The sequence below is a fragment of the Mobula hypostoma genome, chromosome 7, assembly GCF_963921235.1.
Source record: "Mobula hypostoma chromosome 7, sMobHyp1.1, whole genome shotgun sequence".
Taxonomy (NCBI): domain Eukaryota; kingdom Metazoa; phylum Chordata; class Chondrichthyes; order Myliobatiformes; family Myliobatidae; genus Mobula; species Mobula hypostoma.
The window spans coordinates 110,645,068-110,671,743 of NC_086103.1; positions in this window are offsets into that span (position 1 = coordinate 110,645,068).

A 26,676-nucleotide genomic window follows, 5' to 3' on the forward strand; every position below is an offset into this window, starting at 1 on the left:
CTTCTGTAGCTCACTTTACAAGACGAGGAAGGGCTTCTCTCAAGGAACACAAGAATTCTTCAAGGCTGTTTGAGTTAAACTGTAACTGAGCCTTAAATTGTAGTTAGTTTTTGATCTAGCCATCGTTGGCTAGATCAACATCTTCGATAAAGTTTTTTTTATCAGAAGGAAAAGGACTGTGGATCCATGGCTCAACTTTAATGTCATCAAGATGGAAATAACTTTTGAAAAAGTTATGAAGAGTTCCCAAGTCATCACAGATGTGTCTCTTCTAAGAAATTGAAAGAGAATTTTGTATCTCATCTGAATCTTGGTAAAGCACTTCCTCCAGCATTTGAAGGTTTGCAAAGATGTCAGCCTCTACTCTCTTCTTCCATATCGGCAGCTTACCTAAGAAGCCTTGTAATTTTTCAGCAGCATCAGTAGTGGTGACTTCAGGACCCTGAATTGAAAGATTTATTTCATTCATATGATTAAAAATATTTGTCAGGTAAGCCAACCGATAGATACAATTTTTTTCAAACTGCTCCAAGAGTGTTTTTTTCCATTCAGAACAAAAGTGAAACTTCTGTCTTTAGTTTGAACAAATGCTTCAAGATTTGTCTTCTTGAAAACCAGCAAACTTCTGTGTGGTAGAGAAGCACTTTGTAATTTGCACTCATTTCTTGACAAGGTCTTTTAAAATGCCATTATTCAGAGACCTGCTTCTAATAAAATTGATGATTTTATGGCTTTCAGTCTTTGTTGCCAGTATATGTCTGTATAAAAAGCAATGAGTGACGATGATGCAAGGAGCTTCCTTTTTCACTGAAGTAGCAAAACCAGATGTATTACCAAGCATCTGTGCAAAGAGTATGACTTTTTATTGAAGTTTGAAGCTAAAATAAACAGACTTTATTTTTATTCAAGCAGATTAAGAATGAACTTGCAATTCAGCAACAGTATGAAATTTAAAGGAACAATATCAATTTCCCATATTACAACAATAATATGATGTATGCACACAATTCACACATTACACTGTGGCTTATATCTTGATAAATATTTAAATCACCAAGTCATAATATTCCATTTAAATGTGAACTGATAGATTCTATAGCAGTTCAGTGTACTGGCAAAAACAATTGTAGTCATCGATATCTACCTGTCGTATCATTAACATCTGAAGGTGGGCTACCGGGAGGTCCACATAACCGGGAGGTCCTGTCTGTTGTGGCGGACGGAGCGGAGGGGCTCGACAAAGCGGTCCCCCAATCTGCGTCGGGTTTCACCGATGTAGAGGAGGCCGTACCGGTAGCACTGGATGCAATAGATGACCCCAACAGACTCACAAGCGAAGTGTTGTCTCACCTGGAAGGACAGCTTGGGGCCTTGAACGGTGGCAAGAGAGGAGGTGTAGGGACAGGTGCAGCACTTACGCTTACAGGGATAAGTGCCAGGTGGGAGATCCATCTCATGAATATAGAATTCTCCAACTTCCGTTAATTCCCTCCATCTCCCTTCCTCTATCCCTATTTCACTCTGCCCCCTCCCCCAGCTGCCTATCATCTCCCTCATGGTTCCGCCTCCTTCTTCTACTACCCATTGTTTTGCTGCCTATGATGTCCCTGCTTCCCCTCCCCCACCCCTTTGTCTTTCAAATTACTGTTTTTTCAACTGAACCTACCAGCCTTCTTCCAATCCTCCCCCACCTCCTTTCTTAAGTCCTGACAAAGGGTTCCGGCCTGAAACGTCGACTCATCGTTTCCACTGATGCTGCCCAACCTGCTGAGTTCCTCCAGCGTGTTGTGAGTGTTGCCACTCTCTGCAAGCCAATATTAATTAAAATATGATGCCTAGATGAAATGCATTTTAAATTGTTATTGTACTCAAATATTGTGTCATTTATATTGCAGATCTGAAAGGGATCTTTTTCACATAAATAGTGATAAGTACTTGAAACTCATTGCCTGAGAGAGTGATAGTTTTTAGGAAGTATCCAGGAGAGTAACTGAATCATCTGGGCACAAAAGGCTAGGGTCAAATGCTGGACAGTGGAATTAATTCAGATGAGATCCTACTGGTTGGCAAGGACATGGTGGGCCAAATAACCTGCTTCCATTCTGAACGATCCTATCACTCTACATGTCCCAACTCTGCAGATCTTACGTTGATAAACAAATATCTACCTTAGTCAATTTTGACATGGTCAAATCACCTGACTTCAATTCATTTTTGGTGAGAATGCCGCCAATTTCCACTCTTCTATTTTGATGAAATGCTTTTTAATATCACGCCTGAACAGCCACGTTCTAATTTCCAATCTTCCCAGCAGAGAACAATTGTTCTGATGGTCATAATTCTCAGTGAGATTGAGAAAAACTACAGATGTTGAACATCTGATATAAAAACAAAGAATCTTAGAAACCCTGCATTTTGTGGAAAAAATAGTTATTATTTTAGGTCCAGGAGCCTTGGAAATGAGGTAATATAATAACACTAACTTTTTCTTTGCAGGGAAGAAAGAAACCATGTTAGTTTTCAACTACAGAGAAAATATGGAGGCAGTAGAATATTTCTGAAACTGTGAGACCAAATGACATAAGTAGCAGGTTATGCTTTTTACAGTAAACAACAGAATGAGGGGAGACTCAATTGAAACCCATCGGATGTTGGGAGGCTTCAATGGAGTGGATGTGGAGAGGACGTTTCCTGTGGTGGGAGAGTCTAGGAACAGAGGACATAGCCTCAGAATAGAGGGGTGTCATTTTAGAATGGAGATGAGGAATTTCTTTAGCTAGAGAGCAGTGAATCTGTAGAATTTGTGTGGAAGCCAAGTCTTTACATATGCTTAAGGCAGAGGTTGATAAATTCTCGACTGGTCAGGGCATGATCTGGTCATATGGTCTTATGGTCTAAACCATTCCTAATAACAAGGTTGTGGGACATGTCCAGCAGGACACACCATACAAATAAAAAAAGATGAGCACAATCTGGATCAGGGTTATTATCACTGGCATGTGTCATGTTGTTTTTGTTTTGTACAGTGCAGGACATACTGTAAATATTACTGTTTACAAAATGAAAAAAAAACAATGCAAAAGAGGGGAAGAATCTATTCCTCAAACATTTGCTGTAGCTCTTCAGGCTCCTGTATGTCCTCCCTGATGGTAGTAAAGAGAAGAGGGCATGTCCTGAAAGGTGAGGGTCCTTAATGATGGACGATGCCTTCCTGAGGCACTGTCTCTCATGCTGGAGCTGACAGAGTTAGTCAAAAGGCAAATGCAGCTGCTTCTCCCTTTACCTGATTTCACATCTGATCCATGCAGCTGAAGATGAAGCCTTCAGGCTGAAGTGTTGTGTCCGGAGTGCTAGGGGTGAGCCATGTCCCTGTGAAGCAGAGTACAAAACAGTTGCTGAGTCAACTGAGGCAATGTGATTACAAGCAGATATGACAGAGCTTCCTGTCGCCAACCATATTGATTCACGACTCCATTCCCAGGATAACATTTCTGTCTATGGCACACTCCTGCTCTGTTACAATAAGATCCAAGGAAGGACTAAGCAGCAAAACCCCATTTGTCTATCAGCGCAAATTGCGGTCTACAGATCTAGCACTGAATTATCCAAGTTTAGGTATGAAAACTGGCCATTTCTTCCTGTCATCATTTGTTCTTTTTGTATAGCTGGCTTGAGTTGTTTCAGCATTTTCTGTTTCTCACCACAGTTAGATTACACCCTCAGCTTCCATATTCAAGCACAGCCAAAGCAACTTGCTTTGCCCTAATAACTTCATCCTCCCAGTTTTAGCTCTGCCACATCCAAACCCAATATACTGTATCTTTCTTGAGGTGAGGTCCAGGGAATAATGCAATACTCCAAAAGATTTCTAAATGTATCCCATGAGACATAATATCCATCTATTTGTATTTTATACCTCTTAAGATCAAGGTTAACATTGAATCACTGTTTCTCCTACACATTAGCTTTTATTTTTGGAGAGCCTGGAAACCAAAATCTTTCTTCTCATCCAAACTTTCACACTATTTGATTTACCTAGCCTTGATTTAAACTTGATAACTACATTCCTATATTATTAAATGCTATTTCTCACCCACGTTGCTAATCTATTAATTAAGCCTTTGCAATTTTTTGCTCCCATTTATACCAGACATTATGTCAAGTCAATGATAAAGAGTACAAAATGGAAATGTTGAATACTTTGGCTTGCACTATTTGTGGCATGAATGCTGGAATCATTTGAATGTGGTAATAATGCACTTAGAAAATCATAATACAGTATTATAAAGATTAATATTGTTTGTATCGAGGACAATTGTTTTTGACAAAACTAATAAAGAGTTTTGCAAAGATGTAACTAACAGAATAAATGTTGGGGGACAGGAGATAACTTGCATCTTGATCCTCAAATAAATAATTTGTTATGGTGTCACATAAAAGGCTTTTATAAAATATAATGGCTAATGGAGAAGAGGTCACAATTAACCAGGCGGAGGAATGCTTCAATGGAAATCAGAGTTCAGCAATAAACCATTTTTGAGGTTTGCATGGTAGTGCTCATTTGTGTTAAGAGAAATGTGCTTATTTTAAACTAATAACAGATGAAGAGACATGGCTGAGGTGAGTGATAGAACAAAGGAAACTGGGAGTACAGATCCGTAATTCTTTGGGTAGATAAGGTGGTAAAGAGAGCTTTTGTCATTTTGGCCTTCATAAATCAGGGCAATGAGTAGAGAGTCATAGAAAAATACAGCACTGAAACAGGCCCTTCAGCCCATCTAGTCCGTGCTGAACTGATGACAGGAAGAAATGGCTGGTTTTCATACCTAAACAGCTGGCAGCACATTCCACACTCCTACTTCTAAACTGCCTACTCCCGTCGACCTGCAGTAGAATCATACAGGAGTTGGGATGTTATGGTGCAGTTATAGAAGACAATGGATTTGGCTGAATTTGGAGTATTGTGTACAGATCTGGTCACTCACCTGCGTTAAAAAATATCCAACGTGCTTGAAAGAGTGCAGAGAAAACTTACAAAGAGCCAGAAACAAGAGAAAGTCTGCAGATTCTGGTAATCGAAGCAACACATACAAAATGCTGGAGGAACGCAGCAGGTCAGGCAGCATCTATAGAAAAATGTACAGCTGACGTTTTGGGCTGAGACTCTTCAGCAGGACCTGAGTTATTTGGAAAGTTTGAAGCGAGTCGGTACCACTCAATGACTATGACTACCTGATCTGCTAAGTATTTACAGCATTTATTTCAGAGCTCCAGAGCTGTTACGCTCCCACATTCTTTACTTTGCACTGTTTTGCTTACCGCCTCCTGACAGATTACAGACACGAGATTCTGTAAAGGTGGGAAATATTGAGCTACACACACAAAATGCTGGAGAAACTCTGCAGATTAGGCATCAATGAAGGGGAATAAACAGACAATGTTTAAGCTGAGACCCCTCAAAAGGACCGGAAAGGAAGGGGGGCAGCAGCCAGAATAAGAAAATAGGGGGACGGTTTCCTTTCCACCATCATCAATATTGTCCTCACCTACAACTCTGTTTCCTACACATCTGCTCTTATCCCATCCCCCACCAAAATAACAGGGATAGGGTTCTCCTCGTCCTTACCTACCACCCCACGAGCCTTCATATCCTTTTTTGTAACTTCTGCCATCTCCAATAGGTTCCTGCCTCTAGGTACATCTTTCCCTCGGCCACCGTCCACTTTCCTTAGGAACACCCTCTACATGACTCCCTTGTCTATTTTTCCCTCCCCACTGATCTCTCTTTTGGCACTTATCCCCGCAAGCGAGATACATACTACACCTCCTTCCTTACAACCATTCAGGCCCCAGACAGTTCTTCCGGGTGAGGTGACACTTCACCTGCAGGTTGGTATCTGCTGCTTCCGGTGCCACCTTCTCTGCATTGGTGAGATCCAACGCAGATTGGGGTCAGCTATGCTGAACATCTTCACTCTGTACACCACAAAAGCTGGGATCTTTCCATGGGCGCCCATTCCAATTCGACTTCCCATTCCCATACCGACATGTCAATCCATGGTCTCCTCGCCTGCCAGATGAGGCCAAATTCAGGTTGGAGAAGCGACATCTTGCATACCATTCAATGGCATGAATATTGATTTCTCTAACTTACTGAAACCACTCCTCTCTGATTCCACCCCCCCCCCCATTTCCATTCCACATTCTGGTTACCCTCTTACTCCTTCTCCTGACCTGACCATCACCTCCCTCTCATTCCCCACCTCTTTCCCATTATTCCATGGTCCACTACCCTCTATCATATTCCTTCTTCTTTCACCCTTTACCTCTTCCACCTTTCACCTCTCAGCTTCTTACATCATCCCCCCTCCATTCCCGACCCACCCATCTTCCTCCTCACCTATCACGTGTCAGCCTGTACTCCTCCTCCTCCTCCTCCTTCCCCAACTTTCTTATTCTACCTTCTTCCTGCTCCTGTTCTAGCCCCGATGAAGGGTCTCAGCTTGAAATATGGACAGTTAATTTGCCTCCTTACCTGACCTGGTGAGTTCCGCTGGTATTTTTGCGAGTTACTCATCCAAAACTATCACAGGGCACCAACAAAATTACTGTCAAAATTGTCATCCCTTGGACACACATAAAGGGAGTGTTCTCTCCATCCTATCTTAAATCCATAGATTTTTTTCCAGTTATCGGGTTCTGATTTCGTTATCGATCTGGATCGTTAACTGTTTTTTTCCTCCTTCCACAAGTGCTCCCTGTTCCCTGTCCACAATGAGAATCTCTGTTTCTTTGTTTAGATTTTAACCCAGGCTTGGCAAGCTTGTTAACCCCGAGGAGAAGCATCGGCACGCTTTGCGGCAGAGTGACGGAGGCCTCCTCGATCAGTCTGCATCCAGCAGTGTCACCAACCACTTCCACCACTGGTGAAATGCAAGTTCCTGCATAGATAGCCTGGATCAACTCTGTGCCATGCATGAGCCATTCAAAATGAGAAGCAGGTATCTGCTGGCATGGTATGTGTACAGCTCAATGCATTAGAAGCACAGAGGAGCAGAGGGTAAATCCCAGACTTTGTGCAATTCATAGCAAGTGCCCCTGTTGTACAATCTCATATACTGTATTATTCAGTGAAACTGAATCTGGTGCACTAAAGCATGATGCCTGCAATACATTTTCTAATTCTTGCTCCAGGCTTTCTTAAACATTTTGCCCTGGAGGAACCCTTGAAGTAATTTTCAGGTCTCAGGGAACCTTTGCATAAAAATTATTATATCTAGAGCTCACAGTACCTTAGTGTGATCAGTAAGTTGTAGATATAATAATCCAAAAATAATTGTCAAAGCTCTTTTGAGTACAGAATGAATTTTTAGCCAACCTTTCTCGGAAAAAAAATAGTTAAGCTTAGCTTTCTTGAAATTACTCATTCTTTCTCTTCCATAAATTTTAAAAATTTATAAGGCAAACATGATAAATGTCTCAATTCTGGGTTGAATTTTTGATAAGCACACACGGATTTCACTTTCAACTGAAATGAGACAATTTCAGTCCTTGCTTTTGATGCTTGTTAAACAAGAAAAGGCTTGCTCACACATGTAAGAAGTTGAAAATTGCAACAAAATGTTCATTGCTTTCCTATGAATGGCAGGATGCTCTTCTTTCACAGAAATCCAGAACTGGTCCAGGGGCAGGTCAGTAAATTTCATCTTGAGTGCAGCTCACAAAGTTCTTCCTCTTCTCTCAAAGTCAAGTTCTCAGCCTGAGCAGAAGATTCAGAGAAAGGGCCCCTCACCCAGCCATACACTTGTGTTGAAAGGGAGGAAAAATATTGTTCAATTTTGTTCTGCTGTTCTTCCAGGTGATTTTCAATAAGACTCAAGACTTTCTGATATCCTTCCTCACTCTCAAGCCCAAGCTACAGTGGAAGATTTCCTTTTCAGCACGATTTTTCCAAAGATTCAGTTTCCTTTAAAATCCAAAAATCCTGTCACCTGAAGCCAAAACATCTTCTCCAGGGTCTGGCAGAGACTTGTTCAACTGGTTCATATGATGAAAGAAGTCTGTTAAGTAGGCTAGTTTCTGCAGTCATTCTTCATCTTTAAAGCACTCAACAAAATCTGGCCCACTATTTTCTTGAAAGTACTCCTGCAATTCACCTTTCAGCTCAAAAACCCTGTTGAGAAATCTTCTTCTGTTAAGCCACTGTATTTCTTGATGTAGCAGGAGGTTGGTGTGCTTGTTGTCTAGGTTTTCACACAGTTTTTCAAACATTCTCCAGTGAACTGGTCTTAAAGCAACGAAATAACTTGCTTCCTGAATTCTTTTACTGACTGTGACTTTATTTTCAAAAGCTTTAATCAGTTTGTTTTGAGATTCCAACAGTCGTTTAAAATAATCAGCCCTTTTACGTGTCATATGGCTGTGATTTGCAGTTAAGTGTCTTTTCAATTTCGCTGGAGCCATTGCTACATTTGTAAGCTGTCTGCAACAGACTAGGCACAATGGAATAGGCCAACTTGGATCACCCGTCCATGTAAAACCCGATGATAAGTAGCTCTCATTGTATAGATTTGGTACCAGTGATTACATTAGTCCCACCCAATGCTTTTGTCTCCAGGATCCAGAAGAAGCTGGTGGACTTTTTCTGGGGTAACAGGAGGCACTGGGTCTCTGCTGCAGTCCTGAGTCTTTCGATTGCAGAGGACGGTCAGTCATTGGCGTGTGTGCGAAACCAGCTGTCGGCTCTCCACCTCAGGACCCTGTGGAGATACGGTTACCACCCTCCGAGACGACATGCGCTGGTGACGCACATTCTCTGCTGGGGACACTGCCTGCAGGTGGGCAGGGGGCTTCCAGCCGACAGCATTAGCCACGCCGCTTTGAGGGAACTGCCTCGCTTTTACCGAGAGCTGTTCAGGCTGTGGGGTCTAGTCTCATCCAGACACGGTGCTCCTGCTCCGGTGGGGGACGGTACTCTAGCTGCGAGAGGGAGTAGTCCCCATCCTATCACGATGGGTGTTGAGGGGGCTTGGGGAAGTGGAGGGGTTCCGGCTGCAACACCACCTGATGGGCCGGGAGGGCTCGTCAGACCCAAACCTTGGGATACCACGCGGGAGAGGGTCCCACACAACATGAGCCGTCTCTCGGGGATGCCCACGGTGCCCTTCCATGATGCCCCAAAGTGCTTCTCGTACGGGCTGCTCCTGCACACCTTTCACTTCTTTGTCTTCGTCTGACGGGCTGCTCCTGCACACCTTTCACTTCTTTGTCTTCGTCTGCCGACCAGACTCACCTTGGTGCAGCGGAGGAGGTCCCCAGTGGAAATCTCTTTATGCAGGGGTCCTTCCCTGTACACTGGGTCCTGGGGTGGAAGGCGTTGCACAGGACAGTACCGTGCAACAGGTACTGACACCCCGTCCACCTGTCCATTCTGTGTCCGGGAGGGGTCAGTGTACCACGCTTATGTGGGGTGTGAGAGGTTGCAGCCCCTGTTTGAGTATCTGAAGGGGCTCCTCGGGTTCTGGCTGCACGTCAGCCCCACGCTCCCTATATACCCCACCAAAATGCGGAAGGGGGCGGGAGGAGGATCTACTCGTGGGCTTGCTGCCGGGTCTCCCCGAGAGAGCCATTCACGGGTCTAGGCGGCGGAAGATGGAGGGCGCTGCCTGGGCTGACTGCCTGCCCCTTTTCCGAGGTTACTTTCGTGCCTGGCTGGCCTTGGGGAGGGAGCAGGCGGTCCGGTCACAGTGAGGGAATTCCGAGAGCGGTGGTCCCTCCCGTGGTATAGATTGTTTTATAGACGCTGTCATGGTTTTACAAATGACCAGGAGACGCAAAAGATTCTTCAAGAAATTTTTAAACTTTAATTTGCATATTAAAGCTGAGACAGTCAGTGAGCTAGCCACTGAATGCCCGCCGATCTTTTTCACACAGCATTCTTTATAGCCCCCTTTCTGGGTTAACTGCATTAGCATACCGCTGTAAGTTTCACTCTAGCTAATTAATCAATTCACCCTTATCTCTCTACTTGGCTACATTCGTATTTCTCAAAGGGTCAAAAGTACACAGGTTTCATTCTAGCTAGTAAATCAATGGTTACATAGTAAAATACCGTAGGAGTCCCCTACGCACTCAGTAACCGACACTTAATGCATAGTAAACACCTGAATAAACACTTGACGCGCAATAAAAGCACACTTCAGTAAATACTTAGAAAAACAATCTGTGATTTCACTAAAGCGTTACAATGTTTTCCATTATAATATACCCTATGAGATCCACAGGGTCTCACACAGAGAGAGGAAACTACGAGTCCACGCTCAAAAACTCAAATAAACTCCAGAATTTACTCCCAAATCTGGGTCAAACTATAATTTCTTGTGCTTAGAACTCGAAGTATTCTCTCTCTACCTTCCTAGGCCACTGAGCCAAAAACCTGTCTCTTCGTGTCTGAGACAGGGAAAAAGACTCAGGAGCCTTTACAGTCTACTCCCACATTATCATTTCCCTCCTGTACATCTTGCATGTTGTGTAAGCTGTAACAGTACATCACTGGTGTTTCTCTTTCCACTGGGCTTGATTCAGCAATTTCCAGGAGCATCGGAAAGCGTTTTGTTGCGGCCCGCACTATAAGAGACTTGAGACACGGAAGAAAACAGCACAAAACAATCGCACAGCTTACCAATACAATACCTACAGTTATCGCTATCTTGGTTAGCCATGCTCCCTATCCCCCTAGTTTACTATCTAATCAGTCAAATAACTGATGTCCGAACCCTGTGTTCTGTCTAAATTCTCTTCTCAGACTTTTCAATTTGTTCCTTGTTCCGGTAAGTGATCCCTCCGGACTAGTGTTATTTGGTATAAAAGTACAGCACTGTTCTCCAAACATTACACAAACTCCTCCTTCTTCTGCCAACAGCCAGTCTAACACCTGTCTATTCTGCCACGCCACTCTACTAGTTGCATCTAACTGTTGTCCTAGTGCCTCCAGCGCATCATCGGTGTAGTTAATGAATCTCTGTTGATTATAATATATATAATTTATCCACTCAACGTTTTTGCTAACCCCTATTATAGGTATAATCGCTTCCGAGCCTGCAGCAATCTCGTTGCTCGCCTTAAACTTGTTAGGTATACCTTTCGGCTGTCCTATACTGTCGATTCGGATCGTTGGGTCAGGTTCATATTTTTGCCTCTTCCGCCGCAGTGTCTGCTGCTTCGGAGCGTCAGATTGTACTTCAGGGGATACTACAACTTCTTGAATCAGCATAACCCGTGTACATGTACCTGCCCAACTAAGAGGAAGCGTGGACCTCAGGCCTTCCTCCATTCCGCGCGGCCACCAAGTGTCCTCTAATGGGATGTTCTGGACATCCAACGCACCTTCGGGTGGAGGGGTACCTACTATGTATCTTCGGCCTGGGGTTACATCCCAAGTCTGCAAGCAGTTACCCCTAAAATGGCCAACCAAAAAACCCCCTGTCCGTGTAAAGCATTCATAATTCAAATGATCCTGCATTATCAATTTTCCCACTGTGGGGGTCTGACTTCTTTTACTAGTGGCCCAAGGTCTGCTAGAATTACATTTATGGGCGAGCACGTTTCGATCGAATTGCGAGGAGGCTTGGGGTAGCATACACCAATAAGGGCAATATGGCGTGTTGTTAATACATTTCTGATAACAAGGATCTACCTTAACGCAAACCCTCATGAAACAAGCCTTGGTCGCACTCGGACACTGCCGTTCACACCGCTCCCTATGCTCCCCTCGCCATCGCGCACAAGTGGAGGAGTGAAAAGGCATGGGCACTACATGCTGCGCGGGGCTTGCCCTTGAGCACAGATAACAATTCTGTCTCTCCATCAGTCCTGCTGTGTATTGTGCCCATTGGTGCCACTGGCTAATACGTGTCTGATGCCACTGCAAAGAGGTAACTGTTGCGCTCCGCTTACTCCTTTCTTTTAAGGTTTGCGGAGTCCTAACATTCCTATGCCATATCGGCCAAATTAATGGTTTCCACATCCGTACAGGGGTTTGTGGGTGTATCATCCCAAGGGGCAAGACTGGTCGCTCCCAAGTCATCCTCACTGTCTTTAGGAGTACTACTATCCACAACCCTATCCTTAGGGTTGTCAGACCTGTTCTCAAAACCAAAAACTTCCCTTATCGTCTAACCAAATTCCTGTGGTGCAGTGACAGCTTCTTGTTCCTCTTGTCTATCCCCCTGCTATCCATTCCTCTTCGAAACGCTCGCACATAGACCTGATCTCCTGGCTTGATTGGTCCTTCCCTTTGCACGATCTCCGGCTCTTTCCATTTTTCATGTGCATAGATAGACTTATGTATCATAGTTAGTTGCTGCATGTATTGTTTTACTTCTACTTCCAATTGTTCCAAACTAGTCCCTTTGTATGGTCCTCTCCACTGGGGCACTGGCATGGGCCTTCCAGTTAGCATTTCATGCGGTGTTAGGCACATCACTCGATTAGTTTGCAGGCGGTAACTCATTAACGTTAACAGCAGCGTGTCGATCCAGTTGAGTTTAGTACCCGCACAAATTTTATTCAATTTGGTTTTTAGGGTCCCGTTAATTCTTTCCACCATGCCCTGCAACTGAGGGTGATACACGCATCCAAACCTCTGCTTTATTCTTAGTGCCTGCAGTAGTAATTTGACCACCTCTTGGATGAACGCTGAACCATTGTCTGAGCTGACTTCTGTAGGTATTCCGAATCTTGGGATCACCTCGTTTGTCAGGAATTTTACCACTGTTCCTGCCCCTTGATCTTTCAGGGGTACCGCTTCTACCCATCTACTAAATCTGTCAATTACTACTAACATGTATCTTTCCCCTCTTACTGTCCTTATCATGTCTACGTAGTCAATCACTAAATGTTTAAGAGGCCCTTTGGACACGGGTATATGACCTATTGGGGTTGTAATTCCTTTCCGAACATTATTCTGTGCACATACCTTGCACTGCGACAGCACATGGTCTACTGAAGCCTGTAAATAAGGCAACCAAAACCCGTCCTTTTTTATTTTCCTTATTACTTCCCCCCTTGCACAATGATCCATCTCATGCGCTTCTGAGATCAGGATAGTCAACAACGGGGTGGGTGCTACCAATAAACCGTCCTCCGTGCTCCACAGGCCGTCTGGGCTCTGCTTGGCCACCCTTCTTCTCCACATTGTCTGCTCTCCCAAAGTTGCCTTACCTTGTATTTCATTCATGTCCTCTACCATAGGTTCCGGCTCCAAGCTTACCTGGGGCGCAATGATGGCCGACGTGCATCCAGATGCTTTCCGGGCTGCTTCGTCTGCAGCTTGGTTATTACATCGTTTCCCTTTTTATGTGCCTGACACTTCACTATAGCCAGCGCTTTGGGTTTCATCATCGCTGTTATAAATCTAAAATTTGCTGACAGTGCTGTATGGGATCTCCATTACTCTTCTTAAAGTCTCTCTGTTTCCACACTGCCCCAAACAAATGACACACTCTATGCGCATATGCCAAATCAGTATAAATGTCTACTTTCTCACCTTCCATCATTTCGCACGCTGCTGTCAGGGCTTTGATTTCCACTAATTGGGCGGAACACGGTTGGGGGCAAGTTTCCATTCTAATAGTCTTAAAGTTTGTCTGATCCTGCTGCACTACTGAGAAATCTGCATGATTTCCATCATAATCCCTATAACAGGAGCCATCTACAAACAAAACCTTTTTATCTTCCTCTTCTAGTGGTTCGGATCGTAAACCTGCTCTTAATTTGGCAAATACCATTGTTTTCCTTACACAGTCACGGGGTTCTCCTTCAGGACCCAAGGGGACGTTATCAGCTATATTACTGGTAGTACATCTCTGTATAGTTATATCTGGAAATGTCAATAACATCTGATATGCTGCTATTCTGGCTGGTGTCAACACGAATTTACCTCTTTCCAGTAATTCTGTTACCTTGTGGTGTGTGGACAGGATCACAGGGTAGCCCATGGTCACGGATGATGCCTTTTCATAGGCATAGTACAATGCTGCTAATCCCTGATAACAAGTTGGGTACCCCTGAGCCACTTCATCCAATTTCGCACTACAGTACGCTGTTGGTTCTTTCACTTTTCCTGTGCCTGTCTCTTGTGGTAGAACCGCTGCGACATAGCCTTCTTGCCGGTTGGATACATACAAATGAAAGTCGCTGGGGCTGACTGCAATTCCTCTTTAATAGTATTAAACGCTATTTCCGCCTCCTCGTTCCACTGTAGGCCACTCTTCAAACTTGTATGTCCTGCTTCCTTCATTATTTTCCTTAATGGCATTACGATTTCAGCATATTCCCCAATCCAATCGGAACTGTATCCTGTTAATCCTAGAAACGTCATCACCTGCTTTACTGTCTGGGGCTTAGGAACTTTAGTTATTGCCTCAACTTGACTCGGCGCTATCGCCTTCATTCCCTTGGAGATAACCCTACCTAGGTATTCTACCTGTTGCTTACAGAATTGCAACTTCTTTTTGGATACCTTATGTCCTCCAAACGCCAGTCTTTCTAAAAGGGTTACGGTATCCTGTTCACACTGCTCCTCACTTTCGGATCACATTAACAAATCATCCACATACTGTATTAATACACTTTCCAACGGTATGCCCTCTAAGTCTGCCTTTAATACTTGATTAAAAATGTGCGGTGAGTGCTTAAATCCTTGCGGCATTCTAGTATAGGTACACTGGTTACCTCTGTATGTAAATTCGAATAGATACTGACACTGATCGGCAAGGGGAATGCTGAAGAAAGCTGAACACAAATCAATCACTGAAAAATAGCTTGATTCCGGCGGAACGTTAGTCAAAAGCGTGAGCGGGTTGGGAACTACGGCTGGCCAGTCCTCCACTACCTCATTTACCGCTCGTAAGTCATGTACCAGTCTCCATTTGGATTTGTCCGCTTTTAAGACGGGCAACAGCGGGGTATTACACGGACTATCTATCCTCTTAAGTACGCCTGCTTCGAGTAACTCCTGTATCGTGGGCACTATTCCCTCCTCTGCTTCTGGTCTTAGAGGGTATTATGGTCTCCAAGGTGGAACTGCTCCCTTTTTCAGTTTTATTTCTACCGGACTTGCTGTTTTTATTCTCTCTTTGTCCGTGTCATGTTGCGACCACAGAATAGATGGTAACCTATCCAGCCCGTTATCTTTTCCCTGACCTTTCTCCTTTTCCAATAGTGACATGTGCAGCTGAGGAATTACTTCGACCTCCTGTATAGTTCCTGTCATATCTATAGCTACCATTATTTTAATGTAGTTGTTGTTTCCCGATGCCCATACCTCCGGCATGATTTTCCTCCAAACCTTTACGGTTCAAGCGCTTTTTACCAAGGGTCCTAGGTCTTTAGACTGGTATCCTTCATTCACCAGCAACATTATGTGGGGCACAGCCTCCGGTATTCTATACCATTTCTCCAAGAAGGTGTTCCACCTGACTTGTAGGGCTGCCCCTTGCTTTCCAATTATTATAGCCTCTCCTCTTAGGTGCTGCCGGGTACATGTCCCCTCGTGCCATCTCTCCTCTAACTTCTCACTCTGAATCTCGTCAAAAATTACTGCGCAATGTAACTCAGACTTGGGCACTATCGCCTTGGGCAGTATGGTCTGCACGCCCTTTTTCCATTTTTCCCAGGTTTCCCAGATCTGATCTTCTCTGTCTCCTATCCAGAAAACATTAGCTTTCTTGATTTCCCGCACTAGTAACTGAGTATTCGCTCTTTCCACACTCAACCCATTTCTAGTGCATTCTAATTTTAAAAAGGCATCTCTGCCTAGCAAATTAATCGAGGTTCCTTTGGACAATAGTACTGACAGAACTATTCTTTTACTGCCCATCCCCAACCGGACTGGAGCTGTACATTGTGTTAACTGTGTTTTCCCCGAGAACCCTACAGTCTTAATAAATTTTCCTGACGTGGGAAGGTGAAGGGCATACTGCGGCTGTGCACAGGTATACGTGGCTCCAGTGTCTATCATCATGGGTGTCAATTGCCCTTCTAACATAACCTGAACAATGGGTTCCTCTTCCGCCTCCCTTGTTATCACTGGGTAATGTCCCTTCCCACCTGGGTTCTCTGGGCACCCCCTTCTTTGCACCTCTTCCTGCTGCTCAATCAGCTTCTGTTTGTATTTCCGATATTTCTCAATTGCATGGACTACGTGGTTTCTAAATTCTCGTGAGTTCATTGACATCAGTCCGACCACCTCCTCCACTTTAGATTTAACTTGCGGAGGCACTGCGTCCAAAGCGGTGGTTTGGAACAGCATGGTCATAAACGGGTTGCCTTCCACTTCTTGCTCAGTCTCCAGTCTCCACCTTTTCAACTGATTCTCTAGATAGGTCGCTGGTTCTCAGTGTCCCCCAGCGGATCCCCTTTCAGAGCTTTGGGGTCCACTTTGGGTGGGTGAAGCTTCCTGAGGGCTTGCCATACCCTCTACCTCACTTGGTCAAAGCTGGTCCCGTCAGTCATTGTGCTGAACACATTTAGTAGTCCAGCCGTTTCCATCAACTCTTTTAATTTGGAGGTTCCCATCAACCTTATCAGCAGTGCCTTCAAATCTCCCACTGCCAATAACCGTCCCGTAGTTTCTTCTTCAAAGGCTCTAATCCACTTCCCTGTTCCTTCATGTAAACTAGGCAAGGTGTTTTTCAGCCCTTCCAGGTCCTGGGAGCCCCAAGGAACATACTGTACCTGTCCTGATCCTTTTACTAACAACGGCATCACTTTTTCTCCTTCTCTCCCTGTATTCTAATTTTCCTCCTCGCCCGACTCCTCGTCCCCTTCTGACCTCGTTCTTACTGGCTGCCACACAAATCCCTCCAGGGTTTGCTCCCTCCCTTGTTTTCCTGTTTTCTCTTGACTTCTCCTTGGAGTCCTCTCTTTCTGATTCGGGCTAGCATTTGCTCGGGTCCTCGCGAATTCCTCAAACTGTTGTTGGAAACCCAGTGGGAAATCCAATTCCCGCTGTAATCTCCCATACTCTTTCTCCGCTTCTCTTACCTCCCTTTCCACTCTCTCTTTTTCCTCTTCAAGGAACTCCTCTTCTATCCCCTGTCTACACTCTCTTATACCCTCACACTCACTACTTGACTCTTGCTCTTCTGATAAGTCATCTTCTCTTCCAGCCTGTTCAGTGTCGTGTTCCTGTAACAGGAATTCCTCCTGACTTTTCCTCAGTCTCAATTCCCACAACTCTTTGATACATTCTCTTATTATCTTACTTCCTCGTTCAACTTTTTTCTTGTCTCCCTGCATCTCCTTCCACAGTACCTCCCTCTCCTCCTCACATTTTCTTCTTTCCTCCTCGGTATCCCAGACTTTAAACTCTCCCCTCAGTTCTAGTTTTCCTGATAATACAGGGCACTGTTTAAGAGTCTCCTTCTCATAATAAGGGGAGGGGTTTCTACATTTCTCAAGTCTGGATATAGAGTCGGCTCCTTATTGTTTCTCCTGTGGTTTACCAGGATGCTTTTCTTGTTTCTCACTGTCTTCTTTACTTACTACTAATATTCTTCCTTTTTTTCTCAATCTTTCTCCCTCCATCCTAAAGAGTTTTAACACTTCTATCTTCTGTTTTCTTTTTTTTCTCTCTTTTCTTGGATTTATCTCTTGGTTTGTGATTTTTAATCAGCGCCTCCATTTCCTCACATAAACTTACATCAAATGTTCCTTCTTTCGGCCATTTCGTGACCAGATTTTTGGTTCCTTTTTCCCATTTTTCTGAAATTTCCGCGATCTTACCTTGACACATCGTGAATATTTTGCTCAGTATTTCTACTGCCGTTTCTTTCCCTGTCATGTTGTTCTTCCCCTTTTTAAGGTATTCTTGATCTCTCACACCTCGGTAATGCTATTTTCTGTAACCTATTTCTCTGTCTAGCCTTATGGTTTCTTCTCACCCGTGTCTAAATTATCTTCTTAAGCTATCCCTATCTTCTATTCTGTTCTGCCCGTGCAGACCCCTTCCTCGGGTGGTATCTGCAGAACTTTCATTTTGCACCTCGTCTATTCAGACCCTTACTTTTCTTAAGGCAGTATTCACAAGGGTTTTCCCTTCTTTTCTTTCTTCCCCTGCCCGTTCAGACCTTCGTCTCGTCCACAGGGACTTACCAACACCACGTGGAATTTTTTTTAACTTCTCGTTACCTTACTCATACTCACCCTCCCTCGCTGCAGTGTTCTTGATTAATCCTCCGAGCCTCCTTTTAACCCTCAATTCTGCCAGATTCCTTGAATCGGAGAGACTCTTCGGCAGTTGTTTCACACTTCTGAGTCCCCGACATCTCCCCAAAAACCAACAGAATTCTTAGTCCAAATTGTTGGTAAAAAGCGCTTACCTTTGTCTGGGTGCACCCTGAATTCAGTTAGCTCCATGGAGGTCCCCCAGGGACCGGAAGCACCCTCAATCTGCCGTTTCCTTCTTCCACGGGTCTCTTCCTGATCCTACCCGACTACACAGTTTTGTCGTGGTTTTACAAATGACCAGGAAACGCAAAAGATTCTTCAAGAAATTTTTAAACTTTAATTTGCAAATTAAAGCTGAGACAGTCAGTGAGCTAGCCGCTGAATGCCCGCCGATCTTTTTCACACAGCATTCTTTATAGCCCCCTTTCTGGGTTAACTGCATTAGCATACCGCTGTAAGTTTCACTCTAGCTAATAAATCAATTCACCCTTATCTCTCTACTTGGCTACATTCGTATTTCTCAAGGGGTCAAAAGTACACAGGTTTCATTCTAGCTAGTAAATCAATGGTTACATAGTAAAATACCGTAGGAGTCCCCTACACACTCAGTAACCGACACAATGCATAGTAAACACCTGAATAAACACTTGACGCACAATAAAAGCACACTTAAGTAAATACTTAGAAAAACAGTCTGTGATTTCACGATAGTGTTACAATGTTTTCCAATAACGGTAGAAACCATATAGTAATTTGAGTGTAACTACTGTCTTGTAAATATTGATTGTCTTATGCCTTTGTGTTGTGAATAAACTTTTTATAGTTCTGATACAAAAAAATCTGAGCCCGGTGGGCCCCCAGGGGTATTGACTGTTTTATAGACAGTAGCAAACATATTATAATTTGAATTTATTTACTGTCTTGTAAATATTTAATGTTTGTACTTGTGTATTTTTGTGTAAATAAACTTCTATAATTTTGTCAAAAAGACATACTTTTTTGTGTCCATTCTTGCACTAGTGCAGTGAAATGTCTCAGAAGATTGTAATTCTTCATCATTAACCTTATCAGAATTGTCGGGAGACCTTGGACTAGAATCCTCCTCTTCCATCTCACAGCTCGTCTTCAAAAATTGCCACTGGACCATCTTTAGAATGAAAATTTCCCTCCAATTTACCCAGTAGTTTATTCGCTCCCGTAAATCAGTCCCGGCACGTCCGGGGAAGTTGGGAGGGGCTGGGGGGAGGTAACTAGAGAGGGAGAGGCTGAAGTCACAGCGCAAGTTGGGAGAGTTTATTCAATGTTTGAAAACGCACTTCACGTTTCATTCACATCAGTCTACCGTCCTCCCTTGAGTGTAATACAGCGCTCAGCAGTTATCAACCGTCTCTCGCGTCAAAAACTGAGAATAAACACGGTCCTAGTGCACACAGTCATACTGGGCTGTGAGACCTCTAACGAGATTGCTAACGGGGCTGCTCATTCATGGCTCACCACTGTGAGCACTAACATCGCATGTTGCACAAAGTTCAAAAACATTGTTTATTTTTTAATCACAGTCTCTCGCAGAACCCCAGTTGAGAAACTTTGCCCTACTCTGTCTGCACTCAGTTCTGGTGATACCATTTTGTCACAACTGGGTGCTATTGTCGATATCTTTATGGTTGTCTGTCACTAGACGGCACTGCTGCCTCCTCAAAGTGTTCTTCAACAAAGCAATGTTGCTGAATTTCTTTCCAGGCTTTTCCAATGCCAGCCCATGTTCCACACCGATTTTTAAATTATTTCTGCCATCTACGTTGTACTTAAATGCTATAGTCTGCTGCCAACTTTACACGCCATTTTTTCTCCTAATACTTCAATACTCTCCTTTACAAAAAGATACATTCAGTCTCAGGTTTGAAACTATCAATTCACCCAGTGTGAAAGAGACAGATGGAACGATGTTGAGGGAGTTGGGGAAAAGGATCATCAGATCTGAATCGGGGTGGAAGTGTGTTGCTAAGAATAGTCAAACACATTTTTCTGGCATCTGCTATTGTTTGCCCTCCATGATACATTTTCTACTAAAGAGAAAAAGTGATAAACAACAGAGCCAGTCTCCCTCCAGCTTCCAAGTCTCATCAATTTTAGTTACACCACAGTCTCACCTGAAAACTGTCACTTTCAAACGCAAAATGTGGCAAAAAAAGGTGCACAAGAACCTCCTCAGTATAAATGCATGGTTGTTACACTCAGCAAAGTCTGGAAACACAAGCAACCTCAGGTGCTGGAATCCAGACCAAACAACAAAACACCAGAGGAGCTCAGCTGGCCATGTAGCAACTGTGGAGGGAACTGAGAGTCAATTTTTTGGGATGAGACCCTTTACCCGGACCGAAAGAGCAGAGAGGAGATAGGCAGTATCCAAACAAGAGAAAGTCTGCAGATGCTGGAAATCCGAGCAACATACACAAAATGCTGGAGAAACTCAGCAGGTCAGGCAGCATCTATGGAAAAGAGAACAGTTGATGGTTCAGGCCAAAACCCTTCGACAAACCCACCTTTTCCTCCGCAGTAGGATAATGTAATGGACCTTGGCCTGCAGTGAAGTATTAACCTCATACATGCAGAGTGAATCAGGGATGGTCTTTCTCCCCCACCCCCGTGTGCTTGGCTAACACCCATTCAGCTCTGCCTACCAACCCTATACAGTCAGGTCTCTTTGCTCATCAGACACACAATATGCCCTCTCCCTACCACCTGCACACTCAAACGCACAGCCCATAAAGCCCCACTAACTCACACACTGGGGTGCTGTGGTAGCATAGCAGTTAGTGCTTTAATATTACAGCTAACCAGTAATGAATTATTCAAACAAAGAATGCTTACTCAAACAATATTTCTATTATTACTGAAATATTAAATGCATAATGCTCCTCCCTGCTTAGCTATAAACTCCAACTCAATATCAAAGTTCAAAGTAAAATGTATTATCAGAGTACATTCATGTCACCACACACAACCTGAGATTCTTTTTCCTGTGGGCTTGCTTAGCAAATCTATAGAACAGTAACTGTAAACAGAATCAATGAACAACAAACTGTGCAAATGCAAATATAAGTAAATAGCAATCAATAAATAGTATGGAATAACATGAAATGAAAGAGCATGAAATAACAAGGTAAAGAGTCCTTGAAGTGAGGCCATCGGTTGTGGGAACACCAGAAATAGAAAAAGTGTGGTTATCCCCTTTTGTTCAAGAGCCTGATGGTTGAGGGGTAGTAACTGTTCTTGAACCTGATGGTGCGAGTCCTGAGGCTCTTGTACCTTTTACCTGATGGCAGCAGCGAGAAAAGAGCATGGCCTGGGTGGTGAGGATCTTTGATGTTGGATGCTGCTTTTCTATGGCAATGTTTCATTTAGATGTGCTCAATGGTTGGGAGGTTTTTATGCATGTTGTACTGGGTTAAGCCCACTACATTTTGTAGGGTTTTCCGTTCAAAGGCATTGGTGTTCCCATACCAGGCTGTAATGCAGCCAGTCAGCACACTTTTCACCACACATCTATAGAATTTTTGCCAAGGTTTTTGGCAAATCGTAGAGGCACTGTCGTATAGAATATATAGAATACATCTCAACTATATATACAGTATACTATATAATTGTTGTTCAGTCGTTAAGTCGAGTCCAATTCTTTGTGATCTTATGGTCCATTGGCAAGATACGGAAGTAGATTGCCAGGCCTTTCTTCCGTGCAGATATTGCTGCTGCCCAGGTTGGGAACCGGCTGGGATTGAACTCAGGACCATCTGCCTTGAAGTCCAATGCTGATGCCACTACACCACCAGCCGGCCCCCATACTATATAGTAGAACTACTATAAAGAGATCCACAGTGCAGTAAATTTTAAATTGTCCCATTCAGGCCTAAAAATGTAATCACTGTGGAGGGTTTCTTACTCTTGTGCGATAATGTCTTTCCTGAAATGGAGGTCACTCGGCTTGGCAGGTGAGACTTGTGGCTGTGAATAGTATCTCAGTTTCTGAGGCCTTCTCTGTGGTGGTTGTAGGAGATGACTTTGCGATGCAAGAAGTTGTTTTGACAGCTCTGGACACCTTTCTTCTCCTTTATTCAGCCTTTCTCAGCATCAACATTACAAGTTGGAGTTCAGAGTACAGTACTGGGGCACTCTGTAAGAAGTTGGTCCGACCTTGCCGTGAGCACGTGGGATTCCTGCGGGTGCTCCAGTTTCCTCTCACACTCTGAAAGATGGACCAGTTAGTAGGCTAATTGGTGATTGTAAATTGTCCTGTGATAGGCTCGGGTTAAATAGGTGGGTTGCTGGGCAGCACAGCTCGAAGGGCTGGAGGCCTGTTCCATACCTTTACTACAAATAAATATCACTTTTAAGAACTCTCACCATAGCGGCCGGCTGGTGGCACAACACATTGGCACCGGACTCGGGAGCGGAGGTTCCCGGGTTCGAAACCAGTTGGGTCCATTCCCGAGTACCCTTTCCATCCATGCCGGGTTGAGTGTCGAGATCGCAACTCGACCTCGTTAAAAAATAAAGGGAAAATACTGCAAAAAGTCTGTGTGAGGAGTGTCACGCCACACAGTCTCTCTCTCGCTCCACGCCTTGTAAAAACCATGAAAAAGACATCATCACGGATGCACACATGGACACGCAGACACGCATGCACATGCATGCAAAAAAAGAACTCTCACCACAGAAGTAGAATGTAGAGGCAAGTGAATTCCTCTTGCTTGACCTTGAGTTTGCCATGTGCTTTATACATACAGGTCCAAAATTCACATTTTAACACACAAGATACATTTCACATCATGGTATTAGAAATATTGTTCCTCAAAGCTTTAATCAAAGTGGTCTCCTATGAACCTGTGCTACCTCCATCTCCCAGTCTCCACTGCCAGGTAGGATTACTTCACCCCATATTTCTTGTAATTGTAAAACAATCAGTGAGCAGCATTGTTCAACATTGCACCTAACCGTGCCTAATGTCGCTGCCCATGAATTTTTAATTTGGGTATATCATTCATGTACAAATATGTTTTTATTTATTATTAAACTGGAGTTCAAATGAAATCAGATCCAAATCACTGTATGTTGTGTGTTAATCACTTCTTCCGTGGCTAACAAGAATTGCATGCAAATTACTCAAGAAATCAATTGCCAGCAATTAACAAGTTATTTATTACCATAAACTAACAGATCACTACCACCTGCTGGGATATATATTACAGGTGTCCCCTGCTTTTTGAACGTTCACTTTACGAAACCTCACTGTTACGAAAGACCTACATTAGTTACCTGTTTTGGCTAACAGAAGGTGTTTTCACTGTTACGAAAAAAAGCAGCATGCAAACAAAAACGCAGCGCGCGCCCGAGCAGCCACTCTCCCCTGGATTTGGAACGGCATTCTCGCAGGCATTGCTTAAACACATGCCTGTGAGCAGCCGTTTGCAAGATGAGATCTAAGGTATTGGAAAAGCCTGAAAGAGCTCATAAGGGTGTTACACTTAGCGTAAAACTAGACATAATTAAGCGTTTCGATCGCGGTGATCGAAGTAAGGACAAAGTGAGTTTGGCTTGTGGAAGTTGACGAAGAGTCAAGCAAGCCTTCCACATCAGCCACAGCAGACAACGAACCTCGACCTTCGACATCGAGGCAGGCAGACATAGTAGAAGATGACCTGCCTACCATCATGGAAACAGGCGATGAGATGACACCCCAGTGTTCCACCACCCCAAACACTGGGCCGCAGATACCGATCCGTGGAGAATGCAGCGGTAGCCGAGAGAAACCCAACACATCTTTAAGAAAAAAGCCAAAATAAACAAGCTAATTAATTAGGTGCCGCCCGGCGCGTAAATGTCGGCCCAGATCAGAGGTGGTTGCCGATTGCGTCGCCTCTGATCAGGGCCGACATTTACATGCCAGGCGGCACCTAATTAATTAGCTTGTTTATTTTGGCTTTTTTTCTTAAACATGTGCTGGGTGCGTCCCGGCTATCCCTGCATTCTTTGCGGATTGGTATCAGTTCGCTGCCCGGAGGGTGGGGGCCACTGCACCACCCCAACCTCCGACGACTCAGTCTAACACACCATCATCAGTGTGCTCGGTGCTTTCCTAATTCTGGTGAGTGATACTACACTGTACATACATTATTTCTACTTTATATCCGCTGTGTATTTTTACGTGTTATTTGGTATGATTTGGCAGCTTTATAGCTTGAAGATTACTGGAGAGATTGTTTTTGCCGAGAGCGCTTGCGTGAGATTTTCGCTACAGAGAACAGTGCAGGCAATTATTGTAGAAAAGTATTTCTACTTTATATAGGCTGTGTATTCATCATATCATTCCTGTTTTTACTATATTTTACTGTTATTTTAGGTTTTATGTGTTATTTGGCATGCTTTGGTATGTTATTTTTGGGTCTGCGAATGCTCACAAATTTTTCCCATATAAATAAATAGTAATTGCTTCTTCACTTTACGACATTCCGGCTTACGAACCATTTCATAGGAATGCTCTCTTCGGATGGCAGGGGAAACCTGTATAAGAATAACAAGTTATACTTAAGTATCTTACCAATAGTTGCTATACATTTAATAGTGCATTGACAATAATAATGATTATGGGCATCACACAACTCAAGATATTTGACCAGAGGTAATATTCATTTGTATGTGAATACTTATTGTTCATTTATGAGTATTTACAGAGCAACTGAAGTTAAAGTTTACTGGTAAATATAATTATATGCATATCTCATTATGTATTATGTCCCAATTTTTTAACTCCATTCTCTGTATATTTTGCATAGGCCCTACCTATTGCTCTGAGTACATTATATTATGATTTTCTTCAAACTTCAGTGAGACAAAACTTACAGCAAAATTTTACTGATGTAGGAAATGTGATGATGGACAGAAGATATATTATCTATATATATTTAATTTCTCTGCACATCCTCTGGTATCTACCCAACGCAGATCTAGATGTTACCATGAAATCAAAAACTGAATTCTCCTGTACATCAACAGAACAACATAAAATGACTGCAATCAAATCATCAATAATATCTTTACAATAAAACAAACTCACTGTTCTTGGTAATTTCAATACCCACCTCAGTAAGGATGGAAAGCACGAGACCAAAATGGCACAGCAAAACTTAAATGAAAATAGCTAGTATCAAGACATTGGGTCACTGGTTAAATAGTCTCAAACCACTATTTTGCTGCTACATCAAGACCATCTGATAGCATTCCATCCAAGACAATGGCACCAACTTTAATTTACACTAATTCATCAATATTTCTTTTCTGATCTATTGCACTTTTAATCAATGCATTATGCTACTTGCAACACTATTCAGGACCTTGCTATTCTAACCAAGCTTCAACTCCACCATGTGAACCCTACAGGCAATGTTCTTCTCAACAGTGCTTCAAGGATGTCAATGACTGTGAGCAAAGTTTGAAAGTTCACTTGATGTGCTTTTCGAAAATAATCAATGTAACTAATACCTTGTGAGAACATTTCAAGAACAAGATGGCATGTACTACCTAAGGAATCTTTAGAACATTCAAAAAAAAAACAAGCCAATTAATTGACAGCTTCTGAACATCCATTGCTTTCATTCAAAAAAGAAAGCAATCACGGTCACTTAGTTCTATTTCAAAAGCCAATGAAGTCCAAAACTCATGTTCAAAAAGCAAAGAATCAGAAAATCCCCAGAGAATTGCAGGGACCATACACAAAGATGCAGAGATCTGTCTGAAAAGAGTAGACCTTCACTATACCTATGATGGAATCAAAAGTGGCCTTCATACAATTTGTAAGAACAAAGTAAACCTGATAGAATGCAGTCCCTTAATGAATGACAGATCAGCTTCATTAATGTAACACACACAAAATGCTGGAAGAACTTAATCAATATTATCAGCATTACAAAGAACTGGAAGTATATGACTATTGAGTGTCTACCAAACTTGCATCATCTGCACTCTGAATTACAGTTGTGAAAGGCAGGTATATGCAGGAATAGAAATTGAGTAGTTGCCACTCTGTTCAGTTCAGAATAATCCTTGAAACAACCCAGGATCAAGAGATCACCAATAGCAATAATCTTAAGACAAATGGCCTACATTTGAATTCATTGGACATTTGCAGGCTTCAATGACTAGGTCACTAAATGTAGAATGTATCTATTAAAATCATCTGCTGCTTTATCACCAATTACAGAACCACCTGAGACAAAGCAAGGACCAAGATTAAAAACATAAAGAAGTTCAAGTAGAGACTACAAGGATTCTCCACTCTCACCTATGACTGAATGAATCATGATTAAGACCATACTGTTGGGTTCAGACTAACGCAGGAAGTGTAGGAGCACAAAGTGATGCCTATGAGTAAATTAGGAAATGGAATATGTT